Source organism: Schistocerca serialis, chromosome 4 (genome assembly GCF_023864345.2).
Source record: "Schistocerca serialis cubense isolate TAMUIC-IGC-003099 chromosome 4, iqSchSeri2.2, whole genome shotgun sequence".
Classification (NCBI taxonomy): Eukaryota; Metazoa; Arthropoda; class Insecta; order Orthoptera; family Acrididae; genus Schistocerca; species Schistocerca serialis.
In genome coordinates, this window is record NC_064641.1 from 769,598,487 (window position 1) to 769,622,529 (window position 24,043).

The 24,043-nt window shown below is 45.8% G+C and overlaps 1 protein-coding gene and 1 non-coding gene across 2 annotated transcripts in view; both read left to right on the forward strand.

The window, feature by feature from the left end:
• Positions 1–24,043, forward strand: part of LOC126473326 (luciferin sulfotransferase-like) — a 164,190-nt gene that overhangs the window by 36,383 nt on the left and 103,764 nt on the right. The gene's annotated exons all lie outside the window — the stretch shown is intronic.
• On the forward strand, positions 8,400–8,473 carry Trnat-ugu (transfer RNA threonine (anticodon UGU)). The gene has a single exon. It is a non-coding gene; the product is annotated as a tRNA-Thr (tRNA).

Here is a 24,043-nt window from a genome sequence, read left to right on the forward strand (position 1 = left end):
AGTCGCCTAGAACTTAGAACTAATTAAACCTAACTAACCTAAGGACATCACACACATCCATGCCCGAGGCAGGATTCGAACCTGCGACCGGAGCGGTCGCTCGGTTCCAGACTGTAGCGCCTAGAACCGCACGGCCACTCCGGCCGGCTATCGGTCTTAAAAACAAATCAAATTATAAATAGCTTCAATTACAGACGACTGATGACGCTTTGCCTCAATGAAGCGAATCGCGTCTGGTGCAAAAAAAACACTCATTTCTTGTCGTTACAAAGACAGAACGAAAAGAACCTCAGGAATTGTAAAGCAGCAACCGACAATAATGCCACACAAATGCAGAGTATTAAAATTTTTCTTCTTATATTTGATAACGTATGTTTCAAAGAGATCCACAAGTAGAAAAGCCACCACTAACTTGTACACTGCCAGAAAAAAAAGTGCAGCACCGTCAAGGACTGTGTTGAGTGGCACAGGGGTATAATATGTGGATACTGAAGGTTTGTGGTGACCAGAAATTTGGAAATTTGTGATATGTTCCTATGGGACCAAACTACTGAGGTCATCGGTCCCTAGGTTTACACACTACTTAAACTAACTTATACTAAGGGGGGGGGGGGGGACTCGAACCTCCGACGGGGATGGTGGCCGTGCGGTTCTAGGCACTTCAGTCCGGAACCGCGTGACTGCTACGGTCGCAGGTTCGAATGCTGCCTCGGGCATGGATGTGTCGTATGTCCTTAGGTTAGTTAGGTTTAAGTAGTTCTAAGTTCTAGGGGACTGATGACCACAGATGTTAAGTCCCATAGTGCTCAGAGCCATTTGAATCATTTGAACCATCCGACGGGGACAGCCGTACGAATCGTGACACGGTGCTCTGGACCATGCGTCTCGGTGCCCAGATTGTGTTCAGGAGATCTGTCTGTCAATCCTTTTTTGACTCTGCAGGCAGTAACTGTGCTCAGTTTAGAGGTGAATAGTGTTTTGCAACATTTATTCTAGAGTACACACACGCCCCACCGATGCGTATGTACTCCTGTTGAACAGCTTCAGCCATTTGAAAGGGGATCATATTGCGGGCCTGAAGGAAGCTGGACGGTCGTATTGACGGACTGCTGCACATCTTGGGCACAGTGTATCGGTTGTGTGTCGTCACTTTCAGCCGTGGGCATTGGAACACCCCCTCGCCCATATACCAGGTTCTGGACGTTCTAGTACAGGCGCATATCCGGCTCGAAATTTTATGTGAGTGGCAGGGGCTGACCGATAACATCCAGGGCCTAAATCCGGACACGTGTGGCACTTCCTGTGTCAGCAGGGTCCATTGGCAACTATCTGCTTGCAGCAGGTCTAAGAGCACGTTCACCTCTGCCCAGGCTACCACTGACACCAGGACACCACCCAGAATGGCTACGCTGGTGTCCTGAAAGAGTCGACTGGAAAATGGAATGTCACTCTGTTGTCGTCAGTGATGAACCTAGATTCTGTTTGTACTCGAGCGTCTGACGTATGGCGTAGACCCAGTGAGCTTGTAAGTAGGCTGTTTAGGTTTTTATGTTGGTAACGCCACGTAGTGCTCTGTATGAAAATCGCTGACTGCGCTGTGTGCTGTCTGTGGCTGGTTGGACTCGTTGTTGGAATATTCGCTAGTATAGTGTTGGGCAGTTGGATGTGAACAGCCCGTAGCGTTGGGCAGTTGGAGGTGAGCCACCAGCAGTGGTGGATGTGGGGAGAGAGATGCCAGAGTTTTGAGAGGTTACTGTGAGCGGACGATCAGGATTTGTAAAACTGACTGTCACGAACTGACATATATATATATATATTGAACACTATTAACGTAAATACATTGTTAGTTCTCTATCAAAATCTTTCATTTGATAACTATATGCGTATCAGTAGTTAGTTCCTTCAGTAGTTAGGAACTTTTATTTAGCTGGCAGTATTGGCGCTCTCTGTATTGCAGTAGCTCGAGTAACGGAGATTTTTGTGAAGTAAGTGATTCATGAAAGGTATAATTTATTGTTAGTCAGGGCTATTCTTTTGTAGGGATTATTGAAAGGCAGATTACGTTGCGCTAAAATATTGTGTGTCAGTTTAGTGATGGTCAGAATAAGTAAAGATAAAACTGAGTACGTTGAAGTTTACTCAGCATTTTCTGTATCAAATAACGTAGTAGAAGATTACCAGCACAGTCAGTCTTAATTTTCAAAGGGGGCGTTTCAAGCTCTCTGTTTTGGAATGGGTTCGCTCACGACACATAGGCCCAATACGAGGCTTCATGGAGTGCCCACTATATTGCACAGGCTGCTATCCTCGTGGTACAGTTGTTTCTTCGACAGGAAGGTGATGTTCTTTTTCAGCAGACCGACATACGAGTTCTCATAGAAGACGTTTGGCGGGAAGAAACTGACTTACCTGGAGCCTTGCACACCTAATCAACCTCAAAATAGTTCCCTTGGGTTCAAATGGCTCTAAGCACTATGGGACTTAACATCTGAGGTCACCAGTGTCTTATAACTTAGAACTACTTAAACCTAAATAACCTAAGAACATCACACACATCCATGCCCGAGGCAGGATTCGAACCTGCGACCGTAGCAGCGTCGTGGTTCCGGACTGAAGCGCCTAGAACTGCTCGGCCACAGCGGTTCCCTTGGGACTCCACACACTTCTCCCAGCGGTGTCGCCGTTGCTGGGAGCTCAGCCTGGCTGTCGTTGCTGCCACAGCGTCCTCTCTAGTCTGAAATTGCGTTCTTTGCAGTGGCCTCTTGAATTTGGGAAACAACCAGAAGTCACAGGGGGCCATATAAGGAGAGTAAGCAACCTGTTAAAGCACAGGAATCTGGATTTTCGCCAAACAATTCTGAACCAAGTGCGAGGAATGTGTGGAGCATTGTCACGATGAAAGGCCCAATTACCTGTTGACACAAGTCCAGTCGCTTGCGCCGCACAACATGACGTAATCGTCAGAGGACGTCCCTGTAGTACTCTTAGGTGACGAATTGACCCTGTGGTGTGTACTCATGGTGTGCCACACCTTGGGAGTCAAAGAAAGCAGTCACCATCACTCTTATGTTGCTGCGCACATGGCGGGCCATCTTTGGTTTTGGTGACAGGGAATGATTTCTCTGTGACGACTAGGATTTGATATCTGGGGCGCACCCGTACGCTCAGAACTCGTCGCCAGTGATTATGGTGTTCTCGAAGTCGGGGCCACTGTTCGTGGAGTGCAGCATGTCTTACGAGATTTCAACAAGAAGTTGCTTTTGCCCCGCCATCTGCAGCTTCAGCACGAATTTCGCCATCACTCTCTTTGTGGCCAAATCTTCGGTAACAATGGAAAGTGCCGTAAAAGTTGTGATGCCAAACTCTTCCGCAATTTCTATGGCAGTATCACGACGGTCTTGCATCACCACAGCGTTCATTTTGGCAGTGACCTGGTCATTTTGGCATGTTTATGGCCGACTGGAGGGTGGCTCGCTCTGCACCGATGTGCAGCCGTTTGGCAAAATTTGATGCAGCAGCGCTGCTCCATTCTATCCATTAATTCCCTTGCAAACAAGAAGTGACGCGAGCACTACACACTACCTCATTCAACTGCTGCTTGCCAGCAACTGACGCTATCGACAGGTGGGAAAAAATTCACGCATGCGCACGATGGTTCTTGGTCGGCTCATGGCAAGCGCCCTAGATTCAAAACCCATCAGGTGTTCACAACAGCCCCGCCCAATTGAATAATATGGAAGACGATGAAGCGGGAACTTACGATTTCTCCAGAGCCTGCAAGAATCATTGCCGAATTGCAACAAAAGGCGAAAGATGCTTGGAACATCTATCGCATGTTGTCATTCGGCACCTTCATGATCATTTGCATGTGAGAGCAGACGCCTGCGTTGTCGCCAGATGGGGGGATACACTGTATTTTGATGTCTGGCCACTCTTTACTTTGACATGTGTGTTTCATTTGGCGTGAATTTGTTATAATATACTCCTACGAACCGAGCTAGGTGGCGCTGTAGTTAACACACTGCTCTAGCATTTGGAAGGGCGATGGTTGAAATCCACGTTCGGACATCCAGATTTAGTTTTTCCGTGATTTGCCTAAATTGCTCCACGCAAATTCCGGAATGGTTCCTGTGAAAGGGCGTGGCCAATTTCCTTCCCCGACCTTGTCACAATCCGAGCGCGTGCTCCGTCTCTAATGACCTCGATGTCGACGGGACGTTAACGCCAGTCTTCCTTCTTTTTTTTTCTTCTACAATGATCAACAATCTGTCACATCATTTGTCTATAAAATGACCTTGTCCATGACGGTGTGGCATTTTTTCCGGTAGTATGAAATAATGTACATTCAACAGTGACCGGAAAAGTGTCCAACATTGTGAAAACCTTGTCGACAAGGTGAACACTTTTCGATGTCAATGCACTATTTCTACGAAAATATCACAGATTTAGTAGGAAAGTATATGGAGAGAATAAATTATCGGATTGAAAAACATTTTCTGCAACTTGGACTATACAGCGACCAGTAGTCACGATCGAACGCTAAAAAAGCTATAGATTTTACTGTTCGTATACTTAATTTCGTTCCAATCGTGGAACTATCGGGCAGTATGACTGACGATGAAGTAGCAAGGATTTCGTTTTACCATAGGCGCATCGTGTGGATGTAATAATAACTCGCGAGTTCAAAGATAAAAACTTAAATGTGGGTCGTGGAAGGCGAGAGATAACGGAAGTGAATGCGTCGCCTGCGTAGAGTCACTGAACTTAGAACTGCTGTTTAACGTGATAACGGCGTCGAGAGTTCTCAGGCATCAGAAAACAAACTCATAAATGTCGGGGTTCAGCGACCCACTGTCTATATCAGTGACACCTCATCCTTTTTCTCTTGCTGGCTTCCCGAAAAAAAAAAGTTTTAGTATTAGGTGTTGGAGACGACTAGGAAGGTGTGCAAGTGTGGAGTCCACAATGACCTCGAGGAGCGGCTTGAAACGAAGAAAACGGCAAAAACTGCCGTACGTGGTACAAGTACTTCTCCGTCTCCGTCAACATGTATATACTGTCACTCATTGAAAATGTTGTTGAAGTACTTCACATTGAACAATAAAGTAAGGTTTTTGCCAATAACATTCCAACCGTCATTCGTGTGAGCTGCAGTGAATATAAAAGCTTATGTCTTATTTTAACTCAGCAAGTGACCTTAGATGTGTCTTATCTTAAACAGAAATATCCATGAAACATGTGGAAGGATTGCCATCGGACAAGGACTTGTTAGGTTTTATACCTTCAAGAGGACGCAGAAACGTCTATCTGTTACCGAGGGACCTATGGCTATACAGGCCTATAGATATGACATCCACGACAAGGACACTTAATGCTTTCCAATAGATAGTGGTTTCACGCTCTCAGATAGCTCTTCAGCACTTCCCTCTCGTGAGAAGTCTTGCTTAGTAAACTATTCACCGTATCATGGACTCAACTCCATGTCCAGATCTCAGTTTCCTGGAATCTGTTTGCAGAGATTTAGGGAGGCGAGCTACAGCTGGCAGCCTCCCCCCTCTTCCCCCAGAACACCTCATATTTAGCTCATAGGCACCATCATTGCCAGCACCACACATACAATGAGGCGACAAAAGCCATGGAATACTCATAATATCGTGTCGGACCTCCTTTTCCCGGAATAGTACAACAACTCGACGTGACATGGATCCAACAACTCGTTGGATGTCTCCTGCAGAAATACTGATCCATGATGCCTCTATAGTCGTCCATAATTGCGAAAGTGTTGTCGGTGCAGTATTTTGCGCACGAACTGACCTCTCGTTTAGGTCCCATATATGTTCGATGGCTTTCACGTTGGGCGACCTTATTGGCCAAATCTCTCGCTCGATTTATCCAGAATGTTCTTCAAACCAATCGCGAACAATTGTGGCCTGGTGACATGGCGCATTGTCATCCATAAAAATTTCATCGTTGTTTGGGAACATGAAGTCCATGAATGGCTGCCAGTGGTCTTCAAGTAGACGAACATAACCATTTGCAGTCAATGATTGGTTTAGATGGACTAGGAGACCCAGCCCACACCATTATGGAGCCACCACCAGCTTGCACAGCGCGTGGTCGACAACTTACGTCCATGGTTTCGTGTGGTCTGCGCCACACTCGAACACTATCATCAGCTCTTACCAACTGAAATCGGGACTCATATGGCCAGGCCACGATTTTCCAGTCGTCTCAGGTCCAACAGGTATGGTCATGAGCCGAAAAGAGTACTGCAGGCGATGTCGCACTATTAGCAAGACACTAGCGTCATTCGTCTGCTGCCGTAGCCTATTAACGACACATTTCACCGCACTGTCCAAACGGATACGCTCATCGTACGTCTCACATTGATTTCTGCGGTTGTTTCACGCATTGTACTTGTCTGTTAGCAGTGACAACTCTACATAAACGCGCTACTGCCGGTCGTTAAGAGAAAGCCGTCGGCCATTGCGTTGTTCGCGGTGAGAGGTGATGCTTGAAATTTGGTGTTCTCGGCACCCTCTTGTCGCTGTGGTTTACGGAGTATTGAATTTCGTAACGATTTCTGAAATGGAATGCCCCATACGTCTAGCTCCAACTACCATTTCGCGTCCAAAGTCTGTTAATTCCGGTCGTGCGGTCATAATCACGTCGGAAGCGTTTTCACTTGAATCACCCGAGTACAAATGACAGCTCCGTCAATGCAATGCCCTTTTATACCTTGTGTACGCGATACAACTGCCATCTGTATATGGGCATACCGCTTTCTCATGACCTTTGTCACCTCAGTACACAACTCCAGAATAGTGAAGTATCTCGAAAAGAATGACCTCCAGTATGCACGGATTCTGCCTTCTGTCATGCGAAAACCAACTCGCGCTTGTGTGACATGATATCATGGAGCCATGGATCAAGACATTCAGATAGATGCAGAATTTATTTATTTCCGAAAAGCATTACACGCAGCACCAAAGCAGTACCATATGATCGTACTTTTGTTCTTAAGTGTTGGTGTGGTAGTGAGAGAAATGCTTTTCGGAAGTACGATCGCGTGAGGTTTCAATGGATTGAGTGTTTTTTGGCAGGGAGAATTATCTTGGATGGATGGTGTGATATACACTATCCGGTCACACTAATGTGAACACAGCATAGACCTCTGTGAGACTCATAGGAATGTGGAGCCATGCCGATTTCAGTGCCGTGGTCAGTTGCACTAGGTTTTTAGATTGACGATCCATGGCACGAACAGCCAACCAGGGTGGATCCACAGATTCTCGACTGTGTTTAAATTCAAGGAGTTTGGTGGCCAGGGAGTACGGCAAACTTATCCTGAAGCTCTTCGAACTACGCAGTTATGCCGCGAGTCCAGTGATATGTTGCACAGACCTGCTGGTAGATGTCATCGTGCCGAGGAGAAACAAATTGCATGTAGTGGTGTACGTGGTCTTCAAGGATAAATGCATACTAGTGTTGATCCATTGCGCCCTCCAGAATGACAAGATCACGCCGGGAATGCACTCCGGCCTGTACCCTCCCAACGATTGTTGCAAGCTATTCGCTTTCAGACGTTTCACGTCTTACACGTCAACGAGCATCTGAACGATGGAGCATGAAAGTGTACGTCCAGCTGCTGTTCTGGAGTGCAAATTCCAGCCTTCGTCGCCGTTGACCAGCAGTCAGCGCTAGTGCATGAACCAGACGCCTGCTGCGGAGACCCATAAGCAGCAATGTTCGCTGAACGGTCGTTGAGGAGACGTCGTTGGTGGCCCCATGGCTCATCTGAGCGGTCAGTTGCTCAACAGCTGCACGACTATTCGCACCTACCCAGGTCCGCAGCCGTCTTCACTCCCGTCACCTATGGCCGGTGATACAGCACTGTTACCTCAGCGCCGGTTCTGGATAGCGCCATTTTGCTACTCACGCTATACTTCAACCACGGTGGCTAGTGAACAATATACAGACTTAGGTGTTTCGGAAATGCTTCCACCCTTAGCTCGAAAGCCAATGATCATGCCCGTTTGGACGTCAGAAAAAATAGCTCCGTTACTGCATTACGGCAACGACTGCGCTGTTTTCCGCGTCCACCATACATGCTTTACATACCATCCACTGCTAGTGGTGCCACCTGCCGTCTGTGAGTGTTTATTGCATTTGTACAATATATATAGTTAAAGGCTACCCAGCCATTGACCTTCGTCTGTGCGAATGCGCACAGGTTGCACAAACTCTTACGGGAATCGCCAAAGCGTGCGCGGGTAATGAGTGGTTGGGCAAATGTCTATAAGGTACAATACATATGTAGAATTGTGGACGGTTGGGAATGTGAGTCTCACGGGAGGCGTGCAAGGGATAAGTCCCTGCAGTCGCGCTATTCATCTGTGTCCTCGGTGGCTCAGATGGATAGAGCGTCTGCCATGTAAGCAGGCGATCCCGGGTTCGAGTCCCGGTCGGGGCACACATTTTCAGCTGTCCACATCGAGGTATATCAACAACACCTGTCGGCAGCTGAGTTTATCAGTTAGTTATCATTTATTCCAGGAAAAAGCTGCACTGTCATCAACAATAACTGTTCTTTAGAGAACAAGTTACTGTCTTCGTATCTCTGATTTAATCCTCATGGCCTCTTCGCGAGATATACGTACGAGGGAGCAATATGCTGCTTGGCTCCTCGGTGACGGTATGTTGTCCAAACTTCAACAAAAGCCCGTACCTAGCTACTGAGCGTCTCTCTTGCAGAGTCTTCCACTAGCGTTTATCTATCATTTCCGTAACGCTTTCACGACTACTAAATGATCCTGTAACGATGCGCGCTGTTCTCCGTCGGATCTTCTCTCTCTCTTCTATCAACCCTATCTGGTACGGATCCCACACAGGTGAGCAATATTCAAGCAGTCGGCGAACAAGTGTACTGTAAACTACTTCCTTTGTTTTCTGACTGCATTTCCATAGGATTGTTCCAATGAATCTCAGTCTGGTATCTGCTTTAACGACGATCAACTTAATATGATCATTCCATTTAAATCACTCCTAATGCCTACTCCCAGATAATTTAGGGAATTAACTGTTTCCAGTTGCTGACCTGCTATATTGTAGCTAAATGATAAAGGATCTTTCTTTCTATGTATTCGCAGCACATTACACTTGTGTACATTGAGATCCAATTGCCATTCCCTGCACCTTGCGTCAATTCGTTGCAGATCCTCCAGCACTTCAGTACAATTTTCCATTGTTACAACCTCTCGATATACTACAGCATCATCCGCAAAAAGCCTAAGTGAACTTCCGATGTTATCCACAAGGCCATTTATATATATTGTGAATAGCAACGGTCCTACGACACTCCACCGCGGCACACCTGAAATCACTCTTACTTCGGAAGACTTCTCTCCATTTAGAATGACACGCTGTCTTCTGTTATCTAGGAACTCTTCAATCCAATCACGCAATTGGTCTGATAGTCCATCTGCTCTTACTTTGTTCATTAAACGACTGTGGGGAACTGTATCGAACGCCTTGCGGAAGTCAAGAAACACGGCATCTACCTGGGAACCAGTGTCTATGGCCCTCTGAGTCTCGTGGACGAATAGCGCGAGCTGGGTTTCACACGATCGTCTTTTTCGAAACCCATACTGATTCCTACAGAGTAGATTTCTAGTCTCCAGAAAAGTCATAATACTCGACCATAATAAGTGTTCCAGAATTCTACAGCTGATCGACGTTAGAGATATAGGTCTATAGTTCTGCATAGTTATACGTCAGTCGCAGTTAGACGAGCTGCTGGCTCGCAATTTTAACGTTTCCTCAGTTTAAAAGATTTACACGCTTTGCCATTAGACCTGGTCGAATGTACTGTCTGAGACTGAGTGTTAAGATATGCCATATTGTGGAATTAGATCTCGTGTATAATTAAAGGTAGAATTGTTGTAAGAAAATATCTTCTTATTTGTAATCAGACAACCATATACACTGAAGTGCCAAAGAAGCTGGTATAGGCATGCGTATTCAAGTACAGAGATATGTAAACAGGCAGAATACGGCGCTGCGGTCGGCAACACCTATATAAGACAACAAGTGTCTGGATCTGTTGTGAGACCGGTTACTGCTGCTACAATCGCAGTTTCTCAAGATTTAAGTGAGTTTGATCGTGGTGTTATCGTCGGCGCACAAGAGATGGGACACAGCATTTCCGAGGTACCGATGAAGTGGGGATTTTTCCCGTACGACCATTTCACGAGTGTAACGTGAATATCAGGAATCCGGTAAAGCATCAAATCTCCGACATCGCTGTGAGACGGAAAAAGATCTTGCAAGAACGGGACCAACGATGACTGAAGAGAATCGCTTACGTGACAGCAGTGCAACCCTTCCGTAAAGCTGGCCGTTATGGCCGAGCGGTTCTAGGCGCTTCAGTGTGGAACCGCGCAACCACTACGGTCGCAGGTTCGAATCCTGTCTCGGGCATGCATGTGTGTGATGTCCTTAGGTTAGTTAGGTTTAAGTAGTTCTAAGTTCTAGGGGACTGATGACCTTAGATGTTAAGTCCTATAGTGCTCAGAGCCATTTGAACCGACATCAATATAGGATATCATCAAATGGTTCAAATGGCTCTGAGCACTATGGGACTTAACATTGCTGCAGATTTCAATGCTGGGCCATCAGCAAGTGTCAGCGTGCTAACCATTTAAGGAAACATCATCGATATGAGCTTTTGGAGCTGAAGGCCCACTCGTGTACCTTTGACGACTGCACGACACAAAGCTTTACGGCTCGCCTGGGCCTGTCAACACCAACATTGGACTTTTGATGATTGGAAACATGTTGCCTCATCGGACAAGTCTCGTTTCAAATTGTATCGGGCGGATGGACGCGTACGGGTATGGAGACAACCTCATGAATCCATGGGCCCTGCATGTCAGCAGGGGTCTGTTCAAGCTGGTAGAGGTGCTGTAATGGTGTGGGATGTGTGCAGTTGGAGTGATATGGGACCCCTGATACGTCTAGATACGACTCTTTATAGGTGATACGTACGTAAGAATCCTGCCTGATCATCGGCTTCGATTCATGTCCATTGTGCATTCCGACGGATTTGGCAATTCCAGCAGGACAATGCGACACCACACACATCCAGGATTGTTACAGAGGGCTCCATGACACTCCTCTGAGTTTAAACACTTCAGCTGGCCACCAACCCCCCAGAAAAAAACATTATTCAGCATATCTGGGGTGCGTTGCAATGTGCTGTTCAGAAGAGATATCCACCTCCTCGTACGCTTACGGATTTATGGTACCATTTGCCTCCAGCATTACTTCAGACATTAGTTAAGTCCATGCCACGTCGTGTTGCGGCACTTCTGCGCGCTCGAGGGGCCCCTACACGATATTAGGCAGGTGTATCAGTTTCTTTGGTTCTTCACTGTATGTCCCAAGTCTTTTACACATATTAATTCATTTCACTAATGTGGTGTGATTATGGTTTAGCGGGTAGACTGTTCCGCGCATTTGAGCTTGTATCTTAATGAAAAATTTGATTACAGCCTATTACATAAATTAGTAGCGGCTCTAAACGTCACCTCGGTAGGCTAATATCACTCACTGCACTTCGCGTGAATACTTCGCAAACCATACGAAAAGAAGAAATAATATACACAAAAGGCGAAAGAAGAAATAACAAAAAATGTAATTAAATAATCAAATTATATATCATCTGCCACGATTGAAAAGAAAACATCGTTTACAGCGACTCCCTGAATGGGACTTGGATCAGTTTTCTGAATATAGACCGTTGTGCGAATGTGAGAGTGCATTGCTTTTTGTTTCTGATCACAACTGACCTGGTTTATTGCGCGTTAGCATGTGTCGAGTGTTGTGCAATAGCATCTGTAAGAGTGTGATTCTGTGTGGATCAGTGGCTAGCAGGCCGCACTGGTCTGGCGCGTTTATTGAGCACTGTGATATGTATTACGTCTAGGATTCTCTGTATGCAAGTGGAACATGGTCATTGAAGAAACTAATAACTGTTACGATGGACGTTTTTTGGAATCAATAAATTAAACTTAATTTTAGGCTGGTTCGTCGGCTGGTAGATTTCGGTGAGAGGACCAAACACCGAGGTCATCGGTCCCATCGGATTAGGGAAGGATCGGGAAGGAAGTTGGACGTGGCCTTTCAAAGGAACCGACCTAGCATGTGCCTGACGCGATTGACGGAAATCAGGAAAACTTTAATGTGGATGGTCGGACGCGGGTTGAACCGTCGTCTTTCCGAATTCGAGTCCACTGCATCGAGGTTTAGTCTTAGGAATCAGTCAACTCGTAAAAGTACGTGGATGTTGTGTACATAGTTCCGCGTAGTCAGCGCGTACACAACTTTCCCAATAGAGCGCAGGCGCAGCGCTCGTACGTCTCCGCACTACGAGATGGCGCTGTCTTAGAGACGGACCAAATTCTGCTTCCGCCGATCCGCGTATTAATATGGAATGCAGCCAATGAGATTGCTGCTAACGTAGAACCTTTTCTCCTCGCGGATCACACTCGCACAGTGATACCTGAACACTCGAGGTATTATGCCGAGTGTACAGACCTCCGATCAGTCAGTCTGCATTAGTCTGTACCAGTCTGCATTAGTCTGTACCAGTCTATAGTCAAGTTTCAGTCTGCGCCTAATAAGATTATCATATTCCTGTACATAGCCATGAAGAGAAATGTATATAAACCTTGTCAAGTATCAGAGATATGTGAGAACAAGATTAACGTACCAAGACCAAAGGAACTTCAGATTGTCCATTGTAAACAGCATCCAAAATCAAGTTACATGATTTCTATGCCTTTTTATCATTTTAATAAATGTGTGTGAAAATTTATCAAGTACTGTTTAAAGTTGGTCACCGTCAATCTGATACTCTAAGCATGCAAGTGGCATTTCTATTGTCTGACCTAACGGCAGAAGATAAACACGCCACTCGACGCGCAGGTCGCCGAAGTGGCGTCAAATCGAAAGACCTGCACCAGGCGAACGGTCTACCCGACGGGAGGCCCTAGCCACACGACATTTCATTTATTTTCAACACGCCACGATAAGACCACGAGACATATTGCTGACACTCGCCTACTTCGCTAGAGCGACAAGTCAAATAATCTGATGGTGTGTGTACCGAAGGTCTTACAGTACACGCCGTTTCCTTTCAAAATGAATCACACTTCCCTAAAATTTTCCCAGCTATCCGAAGTCGATCATTACCCTATCCTACTACAGCCCTTAGGTGCTTGTTCAATTTCATATCGCTTTGCAAATGTTACGCGTGGAATTTAACCGACTTAACTGTGTCAAGGAGCACAAATCATTACAAATCACTCGTTTCCATTTATCCAATGCCCAGTGGTGTCGCACTTTACAGTACCTCAGGACCGGTGAAGAAAGGGAAATATGGAAAACACTAGCATGAGGAAAGGGACAGGGTGATAAGAAATGTTTTAAGACATCAGGGACTAAACCATGATGCCGGAGGGGGAAAAACCCGATATGGAATAACAAGTAACTCGTACACAGCTTAACACTGAAACGCCAAAGAAACTGGTATAGGCATGCGTATTCAAATACAGATTTACGTAAACAGGCAAAATATGGTGCTGCAGTCGGCAACGCCTATATAAAACAACAAGTGTCTGGCGCAGTAGTCAGATTAGTTACTGCTGTTACAGTGGCCGATTATCAAGATTTAAGTGAGTCTGAGCGTGTGTTATAGTCGTCGCACGAGCGATGGGACACAGCATCTCTGAGTTAGCGATCAAGTGGGGATTTTTCCATATAACCATTTCATGGGTGTACCGTGAATATCTGGAATCCAGTAAAACATCAACTCTCCGACATCGCTGCGGCCGGAAAAAGATCCTGCAAAACAGGACCAACGATGTCTGAAGAGAATCGTTCAGCGTGACAGAAATGCAACACTTCCGCAAATTGCTGCAGATTTCAATGCTGGGCCATCAAGAAGCGTCAGCGTACGACACTTTCAACGAAACATCATGGACATGGGCTTTCGGAGCAATGCCGCGAAAGCCTGCTTACGGCTTCAGTAATCAACATTAAGTGAATAATCTGGAAGTATACTACTTCCCCCACCTATCGCTCCTGCGTCCGCACGGCTAGCCGCGCGGTCTAACGCGCTGCTTCCCGAGCGGGAAGGCGTGCCGGTTCCGGGGACGAATCCGCAGGGCCTGTTAGTATCGAGGTCTGGTGTGTATGGTTTCTGAGGCGGTTTTCAATCTACCTCGGCGAATGCGGACTGGTTCCCCTCATTCCGCCTCGTTACACTGTGTCAGCGATTATTTCGCAAACACCGTTTCCACCATAATTATTCTACCACGCAAACATTTGGGGTTACACTCGTCTAGTATGAGACGTTCCCGAGGGGTCCATTGCGAGCCGAACCGCGCAATAACCCTGGGTACGGTGTGGGTCGGCGGTGGGGTGGGTGGACTGATGTGGCCTGTTGTGGGGTTGTGAACCACTGAGGACTACAGTGGGACGGAGCCTCTCCGTCGTTTCTAGGTCCCCGTTTTTATACATACGTGCATACAATACAATCGCTCCTGTAGGGACCGCTAAGAAAAGATTACACTAATTATAGTGCACACGCACGTATTTCAGCAGTATTATTTCCACAGTTCTATATGCGGTTGGAAAGGGAAGAAACTCTTAAAAGTGGCATAATGCCATACACTTCACAGCGGTTTGCAGGGCATAGTTGTAGATGATATTGTATATGCTACCGCTTCTGAGAAGGGCAACGTGGAAGGGAGGTACGTAAAGTTTTTGTTTATGATTGACAGTCAGGCTGTTTTAATAGAATCGGAGTGGACGCTCAGTTGTTAAAGTGTAACGGCAGGAATAGGTTGTGCTCTTATGAAACGAAACATCTCTAGACTTGTCTGTAGTGTTTTATAGAAACCAACAATGTCTTTATCTAGATAACTGGACAAGTACACAACCTGATCCAAAGTACCCGACACCCATTAGTGGACATTACTGTGGGATGTGTCCCCACATCGGCTTTAATACGGCTTGCCGCGGACACTTTCAGTGAGGTGTCCGAATGTCTACGTAGAAACGGCCACGGCCGCGGTGGCCGAGCGGTTCTAGGCGCTTCAGTCCGGAACCGCGCGACTGCTACGTTCGCAGGTTCGAATCTTGCCTCGGGCATGGATGTGTGTGATGTCCTTAGGTTAGTTAGGTTTAAGTAGTTCTAAGTTCTAGGGGACTGATGACCTCAGATGTTAAGTCCCATAGTGCTCAGAGCCATTTGAACCATTTTGAAACGGCAGCCCATTTCTCTTGAAGAGTCGAAACCATAAAAGGTAGTCATGTTGCAGGCTGGCCTCTGGACCGAAGTCGCCGACTACACTCGTCCCAAAGGTGTTCCATTCGGTTCAAGTCGGGACTCTAAAATGCCATTCCATTTCAGAAATGTTATTGTCCACAAACCACTGCCTCACAGATGCTGATTCATGGAAGAGTGCAGCTATGTCACAGTCTCTGAACTTTTCCTCTCTCATACACAGCACATAATGATGTAAAACGTGTTTACATCCTTCTACATTTAGCGTTTTCTTAAGCGCAATAAGGGGATCAGACCGTAACCACGAAATAAAAACCATACCGTAACACCACCTATTTCGTAACTCACTGTTGGTACTAAGCATGACGTCAGGTAACGTTCCTCAGGCATTCGCCAAGCGCAAACCATTTCATCTGATTGCAACAGAGTATTGCGTGGTTCACCGCTCCTAATCATTCGTTTCCAATCGTACACTGTCCAGTGGCGTAGCTGTTTGCATCACTTCAAGAGGTGCTTAGCACTGACTACAGAACTGTGTAGATTATCGGGAATTGCCCGACCTCTGTCCCTCATTCTTTTTTAACACGCTACACACATTCATCATGCTAATTGCACTGTTGGTAGCACTTTGGAACTCACTGGTGATTCCGTCCGCTGATTTCATGCGATGCTTTAAGATCAATCTCCGCAATGCTCGACAATCGCTGTCTGTCATTCCATGAGGTCTACCTGGTCTTGGTTTATCTGTGGTTGTTCCTCCGTTTTTCACTTCTCAATCAAATCACCAACAGTCGACGTGGGCAGCTTCAGAAGGGCTCAAATGTCCCTGATGGATCTGCTACTTCGGTGACGGCGAATTGCTGTATCACGTTCGAAGTCACTGATTTCTCCTGACCGATCCACTGTGCTAATACCACTTTTCTATTCACAACATAATACTAACCGCCTCCTTATGTAATGGCGCATCCTCTTCTCGTAATATCTAGTTGTCAATTCCGCAGTATATACAGGTGTCCGGATACTTTTGATCAAATAGCATATTTTTTCCGGCTTCTTCCGAACGCGAGTTCAACGGTCTTAAACACGAGCCATCTTTGCCACAGTAGCATAATTGCTCCTAGAGCCCAACAGACGCACCAAATTACCTACCCGGGCGTGGCAGGGGAGGGACTCCGTATCCACCACACTCCAATAGCGGACTTCTATTTCAGAAGCAAGTGCAATTTCCACCAGCCGTTCGAATGTAATGCAAGCGTGTTTCTTTGAAAGTAGCTCATTCCTTGACCTGAGTCAATCCTGTATAAATTCAGATAGTATAATTCATGGTGAGTCAGTGACAACGATATCTTAACGCTCAACAGCAATCACAATAAAAATCTTCCATCGAAGCTTACGCATGCTGCAGTAACGTTGCGTCATGTGCGAACTCTTTCCAGGTCGCTTGTGGTACAGCTGATAAGCCTCTTTCATTCGAAGTAATCATACTAGGTTATCACATCGAATGGAAATGCCCCAGTACTGTGTGATGCGACTCCTCTAGTAATAGAACGAAGCGTAATTTGACATCGAGTTGCAACAATATTCATATGGTGCTGATACCAATAAACAAGGATTTCTGACTTTATTGTAAATCCTGAGAAGAAACGTGTTGTAGAATTATCAGGATAATACGAGAAGGAACGAATCCCAAACTTAAAGGGCAGTCGTATTCGATTCAATACATTGTACTGGACCAGAAATTATCCACAGAGACGAAAATTTCGTCTGGCGTGCAGCAAAGAAGCTTGATAGTACCTTTAATGTTGTCAATATAAATAAACGATTTGTCACATAGAATCTACATCTACATCCATACTCCGCAAGCCACCGAAAGGTGTGTGGTGGAGGGTACTTTGAGTACCTCTATCGGTTCTCCCTTCCGGTCCAGTCTCGTATTGTTCGTGGAAAGAAAGATTGTCGGTATGCTTCTGCGTGGGCTCTAATCTCTCTGATTTTATCCTCATGGTCTCTTCGCGAGATAACATAGGAGGGAGCAATATACTGCTTGACTCCTCGGTGAAGGTATGTTCTCGAAACTTCAACAGAAGCCCGTACTGAGCTACTGAGCGTCTCTCCTGCAGAGTCTTCCACTGGAGTTTATCTATCATCTCCGTAACGCTTTCGCGATTACTAAATGATCCTGTAACGAAGCCTGCTGCTCTCCGTTGGATCTTCTCTATCTCTTCTATCAACCCTATCTGGAACGGATCCCACACTGGTGAGCAATGTTCAAACAGTGGGCGAACAAGTGTGCTGTAACCTACTTTGTTTTCGGATTGCATTTCCTTAGGATGCTTCCAATGAATCTCAGTCTGTTATCTGCTTTACCGACGATCAACTTTATATGATCATTCCATTTTAAATCACTCCTAATGCCTACTCCCAGATAATTTATGGAATTAACTGCTTCCAGTTACTGACCTGCAGTATTGTAGCTAAATGATAAAGGATCTTTCTTTCTATGTATTCGCAGCACATCACACTTGTCTACGTTGAGATTCAATTGCCATTCCCTGCACCATGCGTCAATTCGCTGCAGATCCTCCTGCATTTCACTACAATTTTCCATTGTTACAACCTCTCGATATACTACAGCATCATCCGCAAAAAGGCCCAGTGAACTTCTGATGTTATCCACAAGGTCATTTATGTATATCGTGAATAGGAACGGTCCTACGACACTCCCCCGTGGCACACCTGAAATCACTCTTACTTCGGAAGACTTCTCTCCATTTAGAATGACATGCTGCCTTCTGTTATCTAGGAACTCTTCAATCCAATCACACAATTGGCCTGATAGTCCATCTGCTCTTACTTTGTTCATTAAACGACTGTGGCGAACTGTATCGAACGCCTTACGGAAGTCAAGAAACACGGCATCTACCTGGGAACCAGTGTCTATGGCCCTCTGAGTCTCGTGGACGAATAGCGCGAGCTGGGTTTCACACGATCGTCTTTTTGGAAACCCATGCTGATTCCTACAGAGCAGATTTCTAGTCTCCAGAAAAGTCATTATACTCGAACGTAATACGTGTTCCAAATCAGCAGCCTTATGAGGTTGTTAGCTGACAGTGCTGTTGTACACGGGGAAATATCATCGCAGCACGGTTATAACGGAATAAAGAAGGACTCTGACCACATTTCTGTTTCGTGTAAATAAATGCAGGATCTGCTTATAATAAAGAAAAACCAGCCCCTGGTATGACATTAAATTATTCGTGCTGAACATCTTTAGCAAGTCATGTCGTATAAATATTTATGGATAATACTAAGAAGCGACATGAAATAGGGCGTCCCCAGTAGTAGTAGCAGAGAAGATGAATGAAAGACTTACACAGGTTGGACAAATATACGGCAGCACTAAAAATACAACTCATTATTGTGCCTAATACGATGTAGGAAACCCGTTGGCATTAAAAACAGGTTCCACTCATCTCCAAATGGATAAACACAGGTCTTGCACGATTTTCAATGGAAACTTGCACCATTCTTCCTGCAAAATAGTGTCAGCTTCAGGTAACAACGATAGAGGTGGATGGCGACCACACAGCCCTCTCTCAAAAGGCTCAATAATATTGAAATCTGGTGACTGTGGTGAAATGAAATGATCGTATGGCATTGTTGGCCAGGAGGCCCCATGTGGGGAAGTTCGGCCGCCGTATTGCAAGTCCTCTTTAATTGACGGCACTTCAGCGGCTTGCGAGTCAATGATGATTAAATACACCAAGCACCTAGTCATCACGAGGCAGAGAAAATCCCTGACCCCGCCGGGAATCGAACCCTGGACCCCGTGCGCGGAAAGCGAGAACGCTACCGCAAGACCACGAGCTGCGGACGGTGACTCTGCTGTCCATGGGAGAGGCGACAGTTCATCATCGTGCTCACAAAACCAGTCCTGGACGATGCGAGCTGTGTGAACAGGGCTCATGTTGCCTTGGAACAACAGGATCATCACTGGGGAACAAACATTGCAACCATGGGAGGGACATGATTAGCCAGAATGGTCACGTAATCATGGGCAGTGACGTGACCTTGCAGAGTAACCATGGAGCACATGGAATACCACGATAAGGCTGCCCAAATCATCCTCGAACTCCCACCATGTTTCGCTCTTGGGACTAAACTCGGCAGAAGTTGGAAAGAGTGTGCAACAACACCATCCGACGAAATGAGTTTCTTCCATTGCTCCCGAGTTCAGGATTTATGGCTTCGACTGCATGTTTTCCTGTTACGGGCATTTGCATCACTGATGAAGGGGTCTGGGATTCCAGCTAGCCCTCAAATTACCAGCTTACGGACCTCCCTTCATGTATTTTGTTGCTGAGAGGGTTCGCGAGTGCGACATTCTGTTCTGCAGTGACATTGGTAGTTGTCGTCCACTTATTTTTCGTCACAGTCAAATGGTTCAAATGGCTCTGAGCACTATGCGACTTAACTTCTGAGGTCATCAGTCGCCTAATATTCAGAACTAATTAAACATAACTATCCTACGGACATCACACACATCCATGCCCGAGGCAGGATTCGAACCTGCGACCGTAGCGGTCGCTCGGCTCCACACTGTAGCGCCTAGAACCGCACGGCCACTCCGGCCGGCTCGTCACAGTCCTCTTCAATGACCGTCTGTCAAGATCACGCTACGCACACTTTCGTCCACGTTGTCACATAGCATATGCTGTTTTTTCGCTTTCCCTGTATGCAGTATAACTCTTTGATATGGTGCTTCTTGAAACACCAAATTCTTCGACTCCCTTGATTACCCACCGTACGAGCACCAACAATTTGCCGACTTTCGAATTCACGTATCTCCGACACAATGCGCTCACAATCTACTCACAAACCTGTTCTGACCACAACTGACACTTACTACACATTGAGGACATTGCAGAGCTGCTATTTGTGGTGAAATACGACAGCGCAACCTGCAGGATTAGGTAGCCTCTACAATGTCTTCATTTCTGGCGGTGTTTACATATTTTCCTCCAGCCCCTGTAGATTTCTTAGAAGGTCTCTGGAAAAATGCAATACATCTCCAAGGGAAATAGCATGCAAGACGCTAATGTGACCTGTTCTAGGGTATTCTTCCAGTGTTTGGAGTCCATTATAAGGAAGGTATCACAGTAGAAACCAAACGAACTCACAGACTCGCTGCTAGACCCCTAACAGGCAGCTTTAACCCACACAGAAAGTGTAACATAAATGATGGGGCAACATAAATTGGAAGGAAGATGACGTAATCTTCGTCAAACCGTGCTGAGTAAATTTAGAGAACCTGTATTCGTAGAAGACTGTACGATCATTATCCCGATATCACCGTGTATGTCTCATATGGAAAATGAGAATAAGAGATATTAGGGTGCGTTCGGTGACAAACAATTTTTCCTTCGCTCAGTACGACAATGGATATAATAAAACATAATATATAATATAATATGTCTTGGCCTTTAGACCAGTTTTTATTTCACATTTTACAGCACTGTATTTGCATCTACTCCATTTCACACCATTTCTAGTTTTTCTTTCTCTCTCTTATTCTTCTTTTCCAACATTCGATAAAAAGAGTGGTAGGACAGAATTCTCTCCGTCTCAAACAAGCGTTTGACAAAAATTCTTTACACACGTATACTGATCGCACCAAAAAAATCATGAACGAGGCGGTGGATTGGCTAAGACACTAGAGTGGCATCTGCAACGAACGGGCCTCACATCTTCATCCCGGTATATAGATTTAGAATATCAGGGCTTTTCCTAAATCTCTTAAAGCAAATGTTAGGATGGTTTCTCCGAAAAGATCATACACAAATTCCTGTTCACTCCTTGTCGAATCCGTGCTCTTGGTCTGTCTCTAACGAGCTAATCGTCGACGGAACGTTAAACCTTTATCTTTCTTCTCCTTTCTGAGAACATCAGCCAAATAACTCTTAATCGTCCAAATGGGCCAGATACCGACGCTAATGTTCATGGACGACACAGCACTTCTGGCAGGATGTAGCAGAGATTTACAAGATATTTTGAACAGAGAGGGCAGCGTCCATAGAATATATATAAACACCATCCGAACAGTCATTGAAGGCCCAACGGTACCGACCGGCCGTCGTGTCATCCTCAGCCCTCAGGTGTCACCAGATGCAGATATGAAACAGCGTGTGGTCAGCACACCGCTCTCCCAGCCACTGTTAGTTTTCGTGGCAGGTGTCGCAACTTCACAAACAAATAGCTCCTCAATTAGCGTCATAGGACCCCACTTGCAAACAGCACTCGGCAGACCCGGACGGTGACCCATCCAAGTGCTAGCCAAGACCGACATTGCTTAGCTTTAGTGATGTGACAGGAACCGGTGTTAGCAATGCGGCGTCCACAGAATATAGATTGCTAATAAGCAAAGTAAGGACGAAAATTACGAAGACAAGTAGCAATAATAATAATGATTTGCTTAAAATTAAGTTTGGGAATGACAATGTAGCGGAGGCCTAAAAGATTTTCTCCTATTTACGATCACATAGGCTGTCCTGTGTAAATCGTTCTAGTACATGAGGCTATGAGGCCATCGTCGTTCATCCACCATCCGCTAGAGTAGCTGTCTGCGTTCGCCTCCTTTCAGGACTGCCTGCTTGCGGATACAGCCGCAGAACTGATGGGCCGAGGGTCGAAATGAGGCCTTCCCAGTCACTGGTCCACTGGGCGTCAGCCGACGCCGAACATCACCAATCAGGCGCGAGGTCAGGGTTTGCTCACGAATGACGCCACTGCTGAAGCTTATCACAGCTTAGTGCCAGCCCGCAATGCTAATGGCCTAGATGGGACAGGTTTCCGTGTCAGCATTTGACGCAGCCGTGCACTCCCACCAGGCATACGTGTCTCACAAGGTTGCTGTGCCACCTGGCCGCACCGAGCGTAGCATCTGTAGGTATCTTCACAGCTATGCATTGGGCACCGAGGACCGTGGGCTCAACGCTCACCCCCTCCCACTTCCGTTGCCGTGCCTTCTGTGGTAACAAAAAAGCCACCCACCACGAAGGAGTTACCCGAATGGGACGGAAACCGGTAGTTGTGTTGCTGCACATGTACTGACAAAGAAATGGCTACAATTTCGTTAAAATCTTTGCTGGTCAACGAGAATCAGTTCGAAGCGGAACTTATCACTTAGGACAATCTCTTCGAGGCAATGAAATTCCAGGCCACAGACGCGTCTGGAGACACCTAGACAGTGCTGGAACATCAATCTGACTACCACCCAGCCCACCATATGGCCCGACAACCGGGAGTCATGGTTTGGGGTGCTGTTTCTTTTCATATCAGGACCAATTTGGTAGTCATCCGCGGCACCATTACAGCACTGCTTTACGTCGAACGATATTTTAAACCCCATTTTGTTGCCCTTTATAGCAAAGCATCCTGAGATTACATTTCAGCAAGATAATACATCCATGCACATAGCTAGTGTTTCTGTATTTTGTGTTCTTTCTTGCCAAACCCTACCTTTTCAGCAACGTCTACATCTACATCTATACTCCGCAAGCCACCTGACGGTGAGTGGCGGAGGGTACCTTGAGTACCGCTATCGTTTCTCCCTTCTATTCCAGTCTCGTATTGTTCGTCGGATCTCTCCCTAATGAGAACGTTTGGAGCATTATGGGCTGGGCCCTCCAATCACCTCGGAATTTTGAGGATCTAACGCGCCAGCTGGATAGAATTTGGCGAGTATCCCTCAGCAGGATATCCAACAACTCAATCAATGAATGTGAAGCCGAATAACTGCTTGCCTAAGGGGCACAGCTGGGCCCACGCGATGTTGACTTACCCAGTCAGTGAAGTTCTTTCTCTTGAATAAATCATCGAATTTTACTGAAATTTTAAACATTTGTTTGTCTGTACATGGACATCACTTCTATAGATATCCGTCCCATTTGGATAATTCTTCCACAGTGCGTCGTTTTTTTTTTGTATTTTTTTTTGTCGTACGGTTTAAATGAACCAAATGTCTCCAAGTTGATTGTGACCAGAACTGCGTTGCCTATCCACTAGATAACCGGAGCCCTTACAAACTATATTAGAAGCAGAAGTTTCCCAATAAAAGAGCCCTATTGGTATGAGATACGGATATGAAACTGAGGAAGAATTTTTCTGGAAGTGTACATCTGGAAAACAGAAGCACATGGGCATAAAGTACAGATCATCGGAACACCAGAGAAGAACAAACTGGAAACTCTTCGAATGTGCTGTCTAATAATGCTAAAAAATTAAGTGGACAGGTAAAGTATATGTGGAGAAGTACTAAAAAGAATAAGCAAGATAGCAAGTCTATGGAAGATCCTTAGCAGAAGATGGGACATGTTAATTAGATATTTGCTACTGCATCCTGGAATTATTTACATGATTCTGAACGGAGCAGTAGAATGTCAAAATGGTAGTGACGGACAAAGACTAGATTATTCAAAAAAGATTATACACGATGTGGGCCGTAGTAATTGCATAGGGATGAAAATATTAACACTATATAGGAATAGACCGAGGGCAGCATCAAACCAGTACAAAGTCATGACTTAAAATAACTTGTAAGAATGCAGAACCTCTGTTAGCTACTTGTGTACAGGATGGGCAAAATAAAAGTGGCCCAGAAAATTTTTCATATGCCTTATGGTAGGCAACGCA